The sequence below is a fragment of the Oenanthe melanoleuca genome, chromosome 2 (assembly GCF_029582105.1).
Source record: "Oenanthe melanoleuca isolate GR-GAL-2019-014 chromosome 2, OMel1.0, whole genome shotgun sequence".
NCBI classification, from domain to species: domain Eukaryota; kingdom Metazoa; phylum Chordata; class Aves; order Passeriformes; family Muscicapidae; genus Oenanthe; species Oenanthe melanoleuca.
The window spans coordinates 134,699,162-134,710,266 of NC_079335.1; the positions used below are offsets into that span (position 1 = coordinate 134,699,162).

Here is an 11,105-nt window from a genome sequence, read left to right on the forward strand (position 1 = left end):
TAACTTTTCATTTATTTATACAGCAATTTTGTTGACCTGTTGTGGTTTTTTGGGTTTTTTAAATGCTTTTTTTTTTTAAATACTCAAAAGTTGAGTTCAGCATCCTCAGGAAAATGAAGCTGATCCTCAAACGGATATGCCATGGAGCCGTATCTAAACAAGAAGGAAAAGCCACTAGCCAGCAATTCTCTTACTGAGAAGAGACAAATCTAAGAGAGGAGCAGCAAAAGCTATTGCCAGATTTCTACTTTTCCAGTGATAGCTAAACTCTTAGAGGGGGTGGAGGCATTGTCCATAGGAGGACTGTTATGGTTTCAGTTAAACTGGGCAGAAACAGCAATTTAGTGCAGTGGTTTTGGTTCCCCAATTTGAAATTTCCCAGCCAATGCACCAATTAAGTTATTAAGGCTAAGAAGACTTCAAAGGAATTAATGACTAAGGATTATTATTTTACAGACTCATAATTGTCCCAACATCACCTGGGCAGATAAGCAAGAAAATGGTAACATGGGCTCTATCTGAAAGCATAAAGGATTTGATTGAGTTTTTTTAGTATTGTCAGAAAAGAATCAGTTTACTTTATATAGCTTCTGTATAGTATTGGAGTTTTAATTAAGTTTTTATGTGTCTCGGGAAAACACTATAGTGGAAGCAATTATTCTCTTAGATACAGTGGTGGTAATAAATTATGCTGAAACTCTTTTGCCTCAAAATACACCTTTCCCTGTTTAAGTTTTAATAGATGCAGAACAGCTATGGTAGGAATTATAAGGGTTCAAAGTGATTTATTATTTTCTCCATGTTTTCATTCTATATTCATTATATATCCCCTCTAAAATACTATAATAAAAACACCTTGAATTCTTGATTAAGTCATCTTTATGAGAAAGTCATTTCACAAATTAATCATTTAGGATTAAGTAGAAAAACAAAAGGGAACAAAACAAAAAATGTGTGATTTTATGCTCTGGGTTTGTTTTTTTTTTTAATCTTTATCCAAAACATTTTGTGTTCTGACATACAAAACAATAATAATACTATTAGGTAAACACAATTTGAGCAGGGTGGACTGGTTACCACCTCTGATTTAGGCATGGACCTTTGCAAACATCATATTATAACACATGAATAATCTCTGGGTCAAGTAAATTTAATCACATGATCCTGTATTTTTTCTAGCAGAAGAGCCAGCAGAAGGGCAAAACCTTTATGCTTTTCTAGCAAAAAAAAAACCCTAACACAAACAACAAAAACCCCAAAACAACAAACAAAAAACCAGAAAAGCAAGAAAAACCATGAACAAATAAAAAACCAAACCAAAGCAAACAACAACCGACCAAATAAAAAAGCCCTATGTTCTCCTGCCAACACAATTGCTAATTCATCAATCAAAGAGCTAAGACTAAATTTGATATTCTGCATAGTATAAGGTGGAAGGCTAAAGAAAGGAAATCAGTAGAGAAATTAGCTTCATAGATGTACATGGGTCTGCAAACAGTCCCGAATCCTTCAAATGACCATTAAGCTAAAAACAACAATAACAACAAACAAACAAACAAAATACCCACAAAAAAACCCCTACCACAAACACACACATGGCACCACTCCATAAACCTCAACTGGCAGTGCTCACACTCCAACATGGGATAAAGGGGTAAACTGAGGACAGCCTCTCTGCTTTTGCATGACCTCAGAAATTTTACTTCTACCCTGGTAGTTGCCTGGCTCAAGGTAAATGCAAATAAAATAGCAAATTCAGTTCAATAGTAAGACCTAAATATCTTACAATAATATATTGTCTAACTTTTAAATTTTTAGCTTACTTTGCCAAGATAGAAATCCTGTCTTGAAAGTCAATTCATGAAAAATCATTTCAAGTGCTTCTGGGCTTCTGGTTAGTATGATCAAGTATTTTCAAACTTCAGAATTACGTTGCTGATGTTAAATAATGTGGAGTTGAGTTAATGTGGAGTTTCTACATAAAGCCAAATGCTTTAATTTGCAGTTTCTGAACTAGAATGAAAGTAGGTTATTTGCTTCCCTCACACAATTGAGGAAAACAATGACTTACATGTAGATAGGAATTAACTTGGCTTCAGAAATCTTTTGGTGCAGGAAAATACATTTGCATCTTGGAATGAAGAGGCATTTTCTAAAATGTATATTTAGATTTTTTTTTAATTATATTTTAATGTTAGTTGGATGTGCCTACATACCTACAATATGAGTGAACTCTGAATTTCCCATCAAATTAATATTAATGTGTTATTAAGTATATATGCAAGCTATACCATCTTTACTTAACACGAACACATTTCTCCAAAGAAATGAAAAAAATACGAATAACTCAGCTTTTGGATTTCCAAAGCTTGTAATTAGCCTACTAGTACACAAATATTCTTTCAATTTTAGAAATGAATTTTTTACACACTGTAGTTTGATTTATACAAAATTAAACATGAGTGAATGTTATAAAAATATTGTTTGTCTTCTGGGATAGAATAATCATGATCATATTTATAACCAAATGTTTATATATACACTTAAGAAAACATAAATTAATAACACTACATTAATGGGGAGAAAAGGCCTAATGAATTAAGTTTGACTGTAAATATCCAGCAGAGGAGGCTAGTTCTGAATATAAAACTGATCAGATTAGACTATTTTGAGATATCCTTATCTATATATATTTAAGTGACAGCAGATGCTGTCACAATGTAAAGCTCTGATAGGGTTAACCTGAAGAAAATGCAATTTCTGAAGTTTTTCAACATTTAGAGAATGCAAACAACTTGTGGGAAATGGGCAGATGTTGAGAGGGAAGTGTTATGGTTTAGATGCAAACATGAAGTTGTTGTGAAAAAAAAAATAGAGAAATCACATTACATTATTTTCTCTGTCACTAATGTAGGTGGGATATGAGAACCAGAAGTGCTGTGATATCACTGGAATTTTCTTCCCACCTCCCCTGTGAAAACCCCAAATCTGCTGTAAGGGCGACCTGAGAAACAGAGCCAAATGGAAAGTGGTTTTCTCAAATCATTCATGTTACAAGCAGGTAAGACTTTAACCCCCTCATCCATCTCCAGCAAAGACACTTGGTTCTCATTCTCTTATTCTGCAATGTGTCAGTTTTACAGCTGTTCTGTCATTCTGCTCCTCTGACCAACACAGCACAACAGACCCCTGGCATTAACACTGGGGGTAATGTGCACCAGCCTGCCACTGGTCACAAGTCTGCTGGGCTTTTGATTTATAAGCAACTCAAGAAGGGTCTTAGCATAAAGAGACATCACCTAATTTAAAAAAAAATATGTATGTCAGGGAATATATGAAATATATGAAATATGGGAAGGAAAACAGTTCCTCACATTAAAGTATTTCATCTGGAAATCTGCTTGACTAGACCTTCCAAATCCCACAGACTCACACAACACCCAGTTTTAAACTTGGAAGTTGATTCAGAGATGACAAAAGAAAGCAGAATACTTTCTTATGGAATCTTCATTCATTATGTGGTTATAGATGAATATGGGCTAAACAGAATGTGTCTATACAGAGTTATCAGATGGATGTTACCCCCCTCTCTGTTATCCAGCATGTTTTCTCCTTAAAAGATGCTGATTGCAGCACTTTTCTTGAATTGTGAATACATAATCACTTTGTCTAAACACATCAAGATGTTCTGCCTTGTGTGGATACCTTTAAGACCATCAGGAATAATGCAGCTGCTCTACATTATAACCTTTTAAATTAAATTTAAATTTTCTCGAGGAAAAAAAAATCTTTTAAATAAATCCTGCCAGAAAACATGCCATGCCTACCCCTGGCATTATAGATGAAAATCTGTCAGGCAAAAGGACCCTTTCAAGAAGTTATCCATTTAGTTATCAGGTTATGGCAGCACCAAGATTCTTTAGTAAATAGAAAGGGATGCCTTGAAATTCCCAAATTTGAGTCACCTGATTTTTAAATCTGTTTGAACAAACATGGCAAGTTCATTCTTATTTGTGTTAATGAATATTCCAGATGCACACTCCTGTGAGGCCAAAGGTCTTGCTTCCTTTAGTCATTTTCTCAAGGCTCTAAAGGGGAATGAGGATTAAGAGCTAACTTTTCATTACCTAAATCATGCACAGGTCAGTATTAGCAAGCTCACTGGCATAGGATATCTCTGATTAAATGAGGGCGTTCATATCTGAACTAGTCACAGGAGGCAGATGGAGACCTGATCAGGATACTCAAATAAATTTAAGATAGGTATTTTCATAGCAAACGTCCAAAATTTGGTTGTGTTTGTTTGCTTATTGTTTTTGCTGTTGTTGGAGTCCTTTTGTAATTTTTTAAAGCTATGATTTACTTGATCTGTTTTTTTCCACTGAGGATTACAGATTTAACAATACTCATCTGAAGGCATATCATACAGATGAATGTATACAATACAGGGATTCTGATTCACTCAGAAGCCAAATTTACTATAAATCCAGAGAAATGTGAGTTAACACCACCTTACTGGCCTATTTCCCAGATCTCTAACCCAGGGAAGAACTAAAATGGAACCTGACAAAAGGGAGACTGCTATGGGAGGAACAAATCTGCTCACTATTCCCTGGAATTCCTACATTTTACATTTAAACATTATTGAGTAAAATCCATGAGGCAATCCTGGGAGCATGGATGAGTTTGAACCCCACATTTTCTCTCTTCCTCTGGAAATCCCAGCCCTCAATGCATTGTAAAATCTGACTCATCCTTTTCCCAAGCCCTAGCAAAAGTGATCCAGGTTCTGCTCAACAACAGAAGATGACAAGTCAGCATCCTCCATTTTCAGTCATTTGCTCCAAGCTGAAATTCCCATGGACTATATTTAGAGGTCTTGCTATTTTTGCTGGTGATCAAAGCAATAGACATTGCATCTGTAACTACTGTTTTCTGTTGTATGGTGTTGGATGGCTCTGAACAACCATTTTCCATTTACCATTCAGGAGCTCCACAACAGCATCCCAAATCACTGCACAAATAGTGAAGACTAGGACTCTCATTATTTGGCAGTACCCATCTCTCTGTTATTTATACTGGAGATAAGCAGAATCATTTTTAGCAACTGTACTGAGTTTTTAAGCACTGCAATACCTTCTGACCACCAATTTCAGGTTCTAGCTACTATTAATAGAGAATTGATGAACAAACCTTCCTAATAAAGAAGTTTATAGTGTTGGTATTACCTTGCTCCTGGGCAGTCCAGTGGTAACACAATAAAATGGAAATGTGACTTAGTAAAGGGTCCAAAGAAGCCCCACAAGACCTGAAGCCAGTGATGTGTGGTCACATCTGTCCAAGGCATATTTTGTTACTCACAACAGCAACACAGGAATTATATTTCAAAGCACTGACATTTCCCCACCCTGCATATTTACTAAAGAATTTAAAACCTCGGATTGTCTCTTCACTGCAACACGAATTAACTTCTTGTGCTATTTGCTAAGAGAGGAAAAATATGAAGAATGCTAAAATGTGGAAGGATGTACTAGCTACAGCAGTTCCTCTGGCATATAGGAGTTAGAGCAGATAATTTCATAACACTGAAAGGTCATGCAAATATCAGTCTGGAACAGGTGTGGAGAGACATAACTTTGTAGAGGATGAGTCTGAAGCAGGCATGTAATATGTTGCCCTTTGTTCACAGTGAGGAAACAGATGATCCTTGAAGTAAGTTTTGAACTAATTATTCACTGCTACAAATTGATGCTGACAAGTATGATGTGGAGAAGTACAGCTAGCCAAGTTATGAGATAAGAAAGGTGAGAAACAAGATGATGTCACAAGGTGTCCAGCATAAAGATAGCCCTCCCAACTTTGAAACCTTGTTGAATCAAGGACACAATGAATACTTTAGAACCCACAAAAGATAACAGACATGAGTCCTAGGCACCAAGGTATGTTATCAGCATAAGAAACTGGAGAGCACAACATATGAGAGAATGAAGCAGGGAGTATGGCTTTTGTTTGAACTGAACCCAAATAACATTCTTCTACACCACCAACCCACTACTGAGGAGGTTTTCTTGTGGTATTTTGGTTAACTTTGGAAGCTGATCATATCTGCCTGGGATCTACATGTCTTGCACTAACTACTATTGACAATTTTAGACAGCTATTTTTACCATGACTCCTACTTGAATACATAACACTAGTAATATTACAAGAGGAATCTCATGAAGGCACAAAGAACATTTTGGTCAGTCAGGTTGAATTAAGCTCTTGGAAAAGATTGGTCTATAGTATGATGCTATAATTTGAATAGTTTTAAGCCAAGAGACCCAAGTATCTTTTAAAGGTATCTGGATTCCATATATATTCTCTAGGTAAAAGGGAAACTGTATTAGGAGAAAAATACATTCATTTTGGCACCTTAGAAATGGAGGGTATATGTAAGGGAGAAAAATAAGAAACCTACCAAAAAAAAAAAAAAAAAAAGGTATGTTTTAGGTCTTGGAATTCCACGTACTGGTATTTCAGAAGGAGCAAGTGGGGAAAACATAATAACGATTGAACCACTCTTCCAGGTATTTCTGCAGAAGATAGAAGATGCAGGAGATAAATTTGTTGCTATGTAGCTTTGAGAGAATGCTAAATCTTAAACACTTCTTACTCTTTTTATTGGCAACACAATGGCTCAGAAAGGAAGGAGGAAGTAGGTGTGAAAACCACTGAACTGCAGAGCACCAGCACTTCACTCTTCTCACCTTATGATTTGATAGGAGTAAAACCAGACACTTTCATCAGATGCAGCTTCAAAGTTGCAAAACCACAACCGAATTTAAAGAGTAGTTTCAGTTGATTGGGATAGAGGGGAGCAAGTGTGAAGCAAGTTTCCATTCAGATTTCATGTTCTTGCTGACTTCACTGAGCTCAAACTGACTCTGAGCAGCAAGATCACAACAATCAGTTTGCTCATGGCCTGCACGCATAGGCTGCAGGCACAAGAAATCACCACTTTCATGGTGAAGGATGGTAAGAAGACCATTAAAATACTTTCAGTAAGCACCTCAGTTTATCATTTGCTCAGTACTGTTGTCCATGGATGAGCACACTGAACATTGGTCTAAACAATGTCAAAGAATAAAAGTTGTATCAGAATTAAACAATCTAGTGATTCTCTTAGATTGATAATTATTGTAATAGATTCAACAACTGGCACTACTTCTATTGGCATAAACTGCCCAAAATGCCAACCTTATGACCTAGTGACCAGGTCTCAGAAATGGAAATGGAAGATGGCCAAAATCCACGCTTTCTAAGAGGGTTTATGTCTTGATATTTGTCCTCAAGATCTAAGAGTTGTACTAGAAAGCCAAAGAAGTAATGGTCATACTGCACTGTCATAGGCTACCAGGTCTCTGCTCCAGCTAGGAATCCATAAAAGCAGATCTTGTCTGACAGAGCAGAGATGATAAAAGCTGGCTGCTCTCTTGGATATATGTTTGTTACTGGTAGAAGGTTGCAGGATGTATTTTACCTAAGACAGAAGCAAAATTTACCTTCCTTTAAAAAAGAATAATAAATAAGAGACTGTTACAGAGATCTACTGAAGTTGCATATCAGTTTCCATAAAACAAATTAACTTAATAAGCAAACTCTTTGAACCAAACTCTAAACGCATTCTTGAAGATTTGAACATTCACAAGAAGTTTAGAGACTGTTTCGAACTGCCTGTTCAAAATTGTCAAATTTATTCTTTGAAAATACTGAAGACATTGAAATGTAAAATAGATGCAAAGGCCTCTAAATTTACCAGCTTTTATCACTCCAAAATACCAGGCACATCGATTCCTTAAAAATGTGTTAAATTTAATGACAAATTTGTTCCTGAACCTGTTGAGTTTCCAATATATGCTCTGATCATGGGCTTGACTATGTCCTCCCACCCATCTTAGAACATTAATCGCTTCTGTTTTCTTACACCTAATATGGATGTTAGCAGAAAGCCTTCTAATCCTTTTGCACTTAGAACCGAGGTGATCTGTAGGTTGCAACAAAAGAAAACAACACACATTAACATATATCTATTTATAATGACATGTAAAATGCATGCTCCACTTAGCAACAGGAAAGAAAAAACCCACCGACCTCAGGTGAATCCTCTTACAATCTGAAGGACTACATTAGGTTTTCCCTCCTTTTCAACCCCACCTTCATACACAACCCAAACTCCTATAGACCTCATCAGGAGATCTGCATATGCAAGCCCGCAAGGGGAGCAAGGGGGACCTTAGGGCTTGATAACCAGCCGTGGATGGCACCTTTAACTTCACAACGAGCAAACAATGGACTAGTTGCACAATAAGTGTGTGCCAAAGCCTTCCATATTGGCTGCAAAAAATCCTTTAAAAACCTTTCATCTGCAGCCACTGTAAAATCATTTTGGGGGTGGGACTTAAAATCTCATCACTGAGGAAAACTGGACTCTAGCTACAGGATTGAAAAAAAAAATTAAGGATTTGCTTCATTACACAAACCAGCGAAGGGGTGAGGTCATGCCTCTGCCGGGCCATAGTTCATGCGACACTGCAATTTTCTAGAGATACAATTTCAACATCATTCTAACTAATTTGCGGTTACTTTTGATACAGAGAAAAGGAAAAGATACAATAGATCAACCCGTGCCCCACCTTTCTCCCCCCGGCCCCCTCCCCCTTTAGAGCCAGGGACACGAATTGTTTCGGAGCCCCACAGCGCCACCAGCACAGAGCAATGCAAAACAAAAAAGATCTCCCACCGGGTGAAAAAAAAAAAAAAAAAAAAAAAAAAAGAAAAAAAAGAAAAAAAAAAAAAAAGAAAAAAAAAAAAAAGAAAGCGCCTAGAAAAATGCCAAAAATTACAAAATGTCTCCAAAATGTACCTTCTTGGAAGAAAAAGATCAAACAAACCACTCCCCCCCACCCCAAAAAAAAAAAAAAAAAAAAAAAAAAAAAGAACAAACAACCGAACACCAAGACATCTAAGTGAAGTGTGGGGAAATAAGAACCTTTATATAACTAATGCTTTAAGCTAATTATCACAAGAGCTGGAATTTGTAAATAAAAAGGCCACTGTTTAGTAAGAGATATAACTTAATATAAACCCTCTTCTGTCCATCTCCACCTTCACCATACCAAGGGCAGTTTTCCCCCTTACTTTAAACCAAAGTAATACATCAAGAGCCATCACAAATGGCATTATAAACTCTTTCAGCTACCGTCAGACCATATAGCAGCAATAATATGCTTCTTTTTACACAAGAGCTACATTATATTTATATAGACAGTCACATATTTGGTCCTGGATCCGTTTATTACTCGGTAAAGAATTCCCCCCTGCCCCCCCGCCCCAACAAAAAGCCAGAACCAAAAAAACCCCAAGTCCATCTGGAAAATATTTGAGTTCTTATACCCTAAATTGAGGTTAAAATGTTTTTAATCTTCGCGTGTATAAAATTTTAAAGAGGAAACAAAACTGACTTCAGTAATTGTCGCTATTAAGGAGACACCGTTGGGTGGGATTCACATGAGATCAAAGCTATGAAAAATACAAGACTACGTTTTGTTCACCAACACAACGAAAATCCTCCACAGCACGAATACACACCAAAAACCCGCAGAAACGAATATTTTTGGTTAAAGCCACAAACTTACCTTTGAAGAAGGCAGCCCTTGCAGGAGGGCTGTAACAATATGGACTGCATACTCGCTCTCCTACAACCAGCCACCTCCATGCTGCAAAGGGCTTCCCGAACATCCTTAAAATATTTCGCAAATGCAGAAAGTGAGACTTTTCTTTCCTTTCCTTTCTTTTCTTTTCTTTTTTTTTTTTTTTTTTTTTTTTTTCTTCCTCCCCTTTCCCCTCCTCTCTGTCTCTTCTTTCCTCCCCCTCCCCGTCACCCCGGCAGGATCGCCGGGCGAGGAAGGAGGCGGCTTCCCGAGGGTCGGCGGGCGATGCGGGCGGGCGGCCGCGGCCGGGGCGGGGGACCCGGTGCCGCCGGGGTCACAACTTTGCCGGGGCCGGCGTTGGCTCGATGGGCTGCACGGGCAGCGGCGCCCCCGCCCGCCTCCCCGCTCCCCCCGCCGCCGCCGCCGCCTGGAAAAATGCAGTGTGCCATTTTACACCCGCCTCTGGAGCACACAGGACCAAAGTCTAGCGCTGGTTTTCGGTGACACTGCAAAACTACGGCTCGCCCCGCGCAACCCCACGCCTCATCCTCCCCTCGGAGAGAGCAGCTGCCTCTTGAGAATTAATAAAGAAAGACAGTTGGAGCAAATAATTCCAAGACTTGGCCGTTTCGCCTCCGTCCCTCCCCCCGCCCCCGCCCCCACTCCGAGCCCCGCAGCAAGTTTGTGCCGCCCGGCGCATCCTCGGCTCCCCCCGCGGCACCCCCGCCCCGCCGGGCTCCCAAAGAGCCAGTCATGCCTGAAACAAAATCCCTGATTCCTGGAAAGTAGGGAGCCTTCAATCCCGACAAATACTCGATTTACTTACAATTAGAAACACCTACCTTATGAAAGGACTAAATTAACACTAAATTCAACAGATACGTCCGTTACAGCAGGAATAGTTTTTCCATAAATACTGGTTTAAAAACCCCTCCTTATACTGACTGACAGAATTCTACCATGCTGCCCACAAACAAAATGGCTGTGGCACCGAGTTTTTTGGTTCCTCCCACTGTGCCTCCCCCTGGCCTCCAGGAAGTGGTAGAAATCCAAAATAAAATCCGCACGAAAAGTACAATACATCAGCCAAACTCCGCACGGCACCGCCAGACAGCATCGGGAGGGAAGCACGTTCACCAACATTGTCGTTTCTCGAGGATTTTTATTGTTTTTAAAAGGGCATCAATCACTGGGAATTTACATCACTGTGTAATTTGAACTTCCTGCTTTACATATTTATAAGGTCTTTCACCTATCTTGGCAGGCTTTCAAATTAAGTGGGTTGGGAAATTTGATGCTGTGGCTCTAGTTTGTGAGCTGAGTCAGGTAGTGCCTGCTGGAGCTGGGCTCTGAAAAGACGGGCAAATTCTGACACCTTCCCTGCTCAGTGCAAGATAAAATAATCCCTAACAT

The 11,105-nt window shown here is 38.7% G+C and overlaps 1 protein-coding gene across 1 annotated transcript in view; it reads right to left on the minus strand.

Annotated features, from left to right (window-relative positions):
• EPC1 (enhancer of polycomb homolog 1) overlaps window positions 1–10,679 on the minus strand; it is a 60,383-nt gene extending 49,704 nt beyond the window's left edge. The window contains exons 1-2 of the mRNA XM_056485230.1: window positions 10,535–10,679; window positions 9,678–9,781 (exon numbers count right to left, since the gene is read on the minus strand). The gene's annotated coding sequence lies outside the window, so the exon portion shown is untranslated. The remainder of the gene's footprint in view (window positions 1–9,677; window positions 9,782–10,534) is intronic.
• Window positions 10,680–11,105: the final 426 nt, after the last annotated feature.